The 6,994-nt window shown below is 31.6% G+C and overlaps 1 non-coding gene across 1 annotated transcript; it reads left to right on the plus strand.

The window, feature by feature from the left end:
* The first annotated feature begins 6,922 nt into the window (after positions 1 to 6,922).
* Positions 6,923 to 6,994, plus strand: TRNAP-UGG (transfer RNA proline (anticodon UGG)). Its single transcript has one exon. It is a non-coding gene; the product is annotated as a tRNA-Pro (tRNA).

A 6,994-nucleotide genomic window follows, 5' to 3' on the forward strand; every position in this document is an offset into this window, starting at 1 on the left:
TCTAATTGCTTTTCAGTATCAAATTATTTCCTTATTCCCTCAATTTCCGTAAACTCATCTTTTGACATGAAAATTAATTTTTTAATAATATTCACATATGTTTTTCTATTTTAAACTTTGTTGACCATACATCATGTCATGTCAACTGACCACCTTGACTCGTCCGCAATGTCAAAACAAAACAAAAAATTTCTTTTTCTTTCGCGTGTTTCAAAATCTTTTTAAACATAAGTTTTGAATTATATGTAAAAATTTTGTTGATTTACTATGGGAATATTCATAAAATTTTGAAAAAAAAAGTATGAAAATCATCAACAGATTTATTTTCTGCTCTGTGAAAAGCAAAAGTCCTTTTCGGAAACGAAAACTCAAAACATGATAAGCTGCGTGACTTTTTTCACGTTTGATCTAAAGTAAAAGGGAAACAGCGAAAGCAAAAATCGGTCAGCGTGACTATGACTTTGTGCAGGATTTGATTCAAGTCTATGCAAGAGTCATGTCGTCCTGATGTCCGATTTTGGGTCGATCAACCGACTTGTACTTTCCGGGTAATATTCTTGAATTTCATACGAATTAATTGTTGTATTGAGTTGACCCGATTGAGGGTGTTCTAGCTGAGAATTCTAATAACTCTATTTTTACATGCATATTGAATTTCATTCATGAATTTTCACACAAAATCCATCAAAGCAATTGCTTCCGAATTTCCTCTACAATAACAACTCAACAAAAAACTAATCGCTTTTTAGTCGGAAAAATCAATTCGGAAAATGAAAGGAAAAAAAGTCCACGTGCCAAAACTGACAGCTTGGCATTGTCAAACGCGCGTGAAACTTTCACATAATATATTCCTGCATGTTATATTCTTTTTGGTAAAGAATCAGCTCAAATTTATCATCATCTTTTGTTTCTTCTTCACTTTTTTTTTTGGATATAAAAATTCAATTTTAACCTTCAGAGGTGAAAAAAACAGAAAAAATCTGTTGCGTGGGTGACGCATTAATGAGTGACACGTGTGTGATATTAAAAGAAATGTTAGAATTATTGAAATAAAACAAATAAGAGGTGGAATAATAACATTCGTAATTATTTCAATTACATTTTCATGTTTTCTACCTTCGGCTTTTGTAAGACCGTCAGCAACAGACAGTGAGTCTCTTTATGGAATAAAGAAATGGAAAGAAAATACATGAATGTATGTAATTTTGAAAATTAGAAGAATTGTATTGAAATTGAATAGTGGGCAAAATATAGATTTTTTCAAAAAATTATACTAATTTTGTTGAAATTTAAAACTTTTCGTTCAAATTTTAGAATGACTGAAAAAATTTTAGTTAGCAACAAATCATCGAGTCCACTCTGCCCAACTCTCACAATAAACCCGTTATTACATGATGACATAATCTTAATTATCCGTTCATTGAACTTAATGTTGAGCTTTTTTGAGATTTTCAAATTACAGCCGTTGAAAAATTGAAAAGTTAAAAAAGAAAAAAAGTAACATTATTCGGGGCTAACTGCTTGCTGTGCTTCAAAAAGTTAAAGTAAGCAAGAAAAAGCTTTTCAATTATTTGCAAGTGCTTAGTGTTGCTTTGATTTTGTAGCTTTGAGCGGGATTTATTTATTGCTTTAACTTTTAAGTAGTAAGTTTGATGGAAGGGGCGCATAAAGGGAGCAGGAATTGATCCTCATTTTATGGACAAAATTCTTCAATTTGATAATGTTTTTCGAGACAAAATCGGCCTATAATTCAATCAAATGACAAATCCTCATGATAATACCCAAAAAGATACAAAAGCACGCAATCTCAACCTTTTTCCTTCTTGATGCACCAAAAATAACAATAAACAGTCTCATCCAATTTCTCATCGTGAAAGCTTTTTTTCAATAACATGAAAAAGCCCTTCGAATCTCTTCATCTTGTTAGAATAATTTGCCCGAAACCTAAACATATAAAAATATTCTTTTTATATGTTCGTGGCATAGCCGTGAGTATTTTTGTGTGTTCATTCTTATTCAATCTGATGAATAAAGAAACTTGTATCGATTTTTTGTTTACACGTGTCTGTTGGGTTGAATGAATGAACTGACTTTAAAGGACACCTTGAGTTGTGTAACAAGTTGATGATTGCAATTTATTTTAGTGGAACAAATGTCAGATTCTTGATGGAGTTAAGTAGTTTATATGGATAATATTGAATGACTAATGCATAGTAATTTTGCATATTAATTGCTTCATGGTTAACATTGTAGCTTTTTTGCTTTTGATTCTTAAACCTATACACAAATCGAAGGATCGAAATTGTTCAAGTGTGGAAGGAGTCCGTGTGATCAAATAGGATTCTTTCCTGTATTTTTCTGCAAAAGCTTCGTCTTTTTGAACAAAATTATTCAATTTTCTAAAGTTTGTCGAGACAAAAATTCCAAAAAAGTTCTTAATTTTTTGCATTTTACGTAATGTATTAGATTATACTAATATATTGAATATATTATTCTCAAAAATTGAGATTGAGATTGTCAATTAACATTTGACTTTTATTCTATACATGCAATTTCAGTATTTGTGAACATTATTCTGATAATTTGCATAAAAACTAAATTTTATTTTCCCACTAAAACAATGTAAGTTTAATATTCTTGTTCAATTATTTCTTACTGACATTATTGGCAACTATCCAAAAAAAATTCTATTGATTGTGGGAAAAACTTATTTAAATTACATTCAAATATTTAAAATATCGTAAATTATCACATTTTTGTAATAAAATTGATTTTTATTGCAAATTCATCAAGTAATTAATGAGATTTATCTATTAATCTGGATAATATTGAAGGAAATGATTACAGAATTCTTTGTAAATTTTCTAAATATCTTTATTTAAGATAATCAAGTCTAATTAAACCCAGAGTTGGCAGGAACTTGGGATTCCGGATTCAAAAATCAAAAACTAAAGAATTTTCACGAATGAATTGGAGAACTGACAACAGTGAAGGTGCTTCTACATTGAAGTCCTGACAACTCAACTCTACTTGAACTGGACTTGAACTAAATATGACTAAATTTATCATGACTTGAGTTGGTCGAAAATGAAAAAAAGCAAATAAAAAATTTCATCATTTGACTCCTAAAATCCCAGCCTCAACCCAGAAATAAAAACGTGACCACCTGCCATCAATCAACTCCAAACCACAAACAATCTCAATCTTAACCTCAGAATAATTCAATAACAACAGCTATCATCAAGATTAAACGATTAATAAGTTGCATGAAAACAATTAAAACTCAACAAAAAGAGCACATATTAACAGATCAATGAACTGACATGATTTTTTTTTTCAATTTTAATTTCAGGCAACAACAAATCAATTTCCAGAAAAAAAATCCATTTATTTTTTAAAAGCCGCACATTAAATCAAACGAATAACATGCAATTATATCTCATAAGTGCAAAAATCGCACTTGCATGAAAAACAGCAACACATATAAGTAATTATTAAGAATTATTGAGAAAAAATTAATTTGATGGTAATTAAGCGCTGAATTACTTAAATTGGTGAGATCATTTTTTTGATGTTTTTGTGTTGATATATTGTTGGATGAATGATGGGTTTAGCTTATGACCTAATGTTCATAATACTTCACATCAGGGTATATCTACTGTGGCAAAATTAAAATTCACCTATGTGGGGGAAAGCCAGCCGTGCAATTGAACGTCGTTGTCCCATCAATGAGACTATGAAGCATTATCCTAGAAACTATGATGCACCGATTGTAGTCTTCTACAAATGATCAAATTCGCTTATGTTAAATTGAATTTATTTCGGGATTTCCTGACCCGTCACACTTATCGTAAATCATGTGGGACCGAGAAATCGTGAAATCTAGAGGATTAAGAACGTTAATACAAGTCCCAGAAGAAAATCACGATGGATATTATCCTTTTCTACATCGAATGCCTTCCTGGTAGGATTTTTCATAGCTTTAGTTTCAACGAATTTTCGAGGCCGAGACCTAGAATACTGGAAATTAATCATAATCATTATCAGTTGATTATCACTGCATTCATAATCCACAAGATTTTTGCACAATCCACTAAAAGAACCTTGTGGATTGCTCATGCAAAAAAAATTCAGTTTTCTCCAATTAAATCGTATTTAATCCTGATTGTTAGATCCTTGGGGATTAAACTATTAAGGTAGAAAGTCAATCAACTCATTTCACCTTTATGAATTCACAAAGTGCATTACCCGACAAATAATTTTATTGGTCTACGTGATTTTCTTCCAATAAAAACTTCTACTCGTCATCGCTTTATATAAAAAACTATAACAAAAGAGGTGAATCATTTAATTATTTATTATTAAAATCGAGGAAACCGTTTTTTTGTTGTTTTGATAGTTCATGTGAAATTAAATATCCGCACAGGTGATACGAAACCAATCATAATCGTGCTAAATGATCAGCTTTTGTGTGAAATTTGAGCCTTTTAATTGGAAATTTTCAATTTTTGCTTACTTAGACATTTTATTTTGATAGAAAATTATTGCTGACCTAGTCAGTCATCAGCCATTGTTGTTGTTTTTCTGGTCTACGTGAATTATTTCATGCAAATTAAGAGTCATCCTCGAGAAAATCTAACGAAAGGCTTCACTCACTCCTTTGTTTCACTTTCATTGATTTATTTACATAATTGATGCAATACGGATCATGACGTCCGAGTCATTGTGAAATATTGAATGCTTGTCTGACGTCAAGGACTTTTTTTTAATATTGGAAACCTTAAATTCTTTTTTTTTTTTGGAGCTATTTTCAGAAAATGTGAATGAAATCGTAAATCAAATGGTGCTATTCTAGAAATTGACGGCAACATTGTTGTGGGGATTAAGGATAGTACTTGAAATTGTGTAATTAATTGGATATAGAATGTCAAACTGAATAATGCATTGAAGATTAATTTTTGGAATATGTTTCTAGAACTAAATAAGCGGTATCGGTGGTGTTCAAATGAAAATTCTATTATCGGTATTTATATGGAGTTGGAGGTTGAAGGTACCGCCAAGTTCAAACCTTGACTAGAACTCAGTAAGAATTCCAAAAGATCGTCTTTGATTTGAAAGGTTTAGACCTGAGGTGTTTCAGTCGATTTCAGTCGAGACTTACTCACAAGATGTGCCGCAAGAATGAAATTCTGGCCACTCCTAGGTTAGACTCAAGATAATCTCATTTATGCTTAACTACAATGTAATTACACTCGCAAAAGACACAAGTTTATTAATTGATCGAAAATTCACATTTACTCTGGCAAGGTGCCAGATGGTGTCACAACCAAATTTCAGCACAAAGTTAGAATCAAGTCGATGTATAGTCGAATCTTTCACCAATTAGCCGAATTATGCAATTCTAAACTTCATCAACAACTCATACCAACCTAAAATCTTAAAAAATTCGCAATAACTCGAAATAATGCCCGATATTTCTTCTAGAAAAATAAAGTATGAGTCATAATATTACTTTCTATTTGAGCTGTATTGCATTTAACTTGAGTCATTACACTTAGTAATAGTAATGACTTAGTAACAATTAAGATTCAAAAACTTAATTAAAAGCACATAAGCAATTCCAAGAAAAGCTCAATAAAAGCTTTAAAAATTTCTTTTTTTTTGTTGGTAATTACCGCCACTTTACGAATAAAATCCACAAAAGAGAGTAAAAAAATAAAAGCCATTTTATGGGAAGAAAAAAATAATTTTCGAGAAGCACTGAAAGCACAAGTTTCATTTTTTGCTGTTGCAATAAACTATAATAATGAGTCGAGAAAAAATAATTCAGTAATTATCTTAATTTGCTAATGTCCCAGGTGATTCACAGGAGTCAAAGTCTTAACTGTCGAGTAATAGCCTTGAAATTCTAGTCCTGCCATTCAATTTGACACCTCTGGTCATCTCATCAGCTCTAAATCAATTCAAAACTCGAAGTTCCAACACTTCAATGCCATTCATTCGAAATCTACGTCAAATTTCATTGAACTCAACTCCAACAAATTATTTATAATGCAAACCTCACTCGAGACCTCATTCTGACACCAGCGGATGCGATTTCATCAGTTCATTCAGTTCAATACATTCAATAAAAAAATGTAAATCAATTGCAATCTAATTTAACTTTTAAAATATTGAATCTCAAATGAGATCTGAATGACGTTTAAAATTCATAAGATTCATCACATGCTTGATCAACAGTCTGTAGTCAGGTCAGAGTTTGTTGACTCGCTGGGTTGGACTTAATGTATTCATTATAAAGGTATAATGATTGACATTTACATCAAATAGATCATTTAGATCGCGAAACAAAGGCAACAGAAAGGCACGCTATGATTTGTGTGTGATACGATAGAGAAAAATTGTTCATAATTAAAAATACATTAATTTCAGTGATTTTTAGTTAATGATAAGACAGTGGTAGAGATGTGACCTTAGGTGATGAATACTTAGCAGCGCACAATTTTAGTTGTCAGACAAATTTACAGGACAGTCAGCCATATGAACGAACACTTTATAATGAAATAAATCTAAAAAATAATTTTACAATGGGGGCCTTTCAGCTACTAAGTAACACAAAATATTGACTTTTCGATCCATCAATTCGATTGTTTGAGGCACAACCAAATCTCGGCCTCACTTTCTTTCCCTTGAATGGGGAGGGGCTCTAACTAGAGTTACGAAATAAGTGAACGGTTCCAATCCAGTTTCTACTTTTCTATTGTACTGATCGTTCAAGACATGAAAATTATATACAGCGAAGCATGTTGCCATGTAAAAGCTTTTTGTAGTTGAACATGGAGAGATAACTGAGAGAAAAAAAATCGAGTCAGTGAGAGACTAAAATAGTACCAAACGCCAAAATGAGTATCGATTCGGAAATGGCTTAGTGGTCTAGGGGTATGATTTTCGCTTTGGGTGCGAGAGGTCCCGGGTTCAAATCCCGGCTGAGCCC

Source organism: Chironomus tepperi, unplaced genomic scaffold, assembly GCF_022539635.2.
Source record: "Chironomus tepperi strain 1889 unplaced genomic scaffold, CSIRO-AGI_Ctep_v1 contig_408, whole genome shotgun sequence".
NCBI classification, from domain to species: Eukaryota; Metazoa; Arthropoda; class Insecta; order Diptera; family Chironomidae; genus Chironomus; species Chironomus tepperi.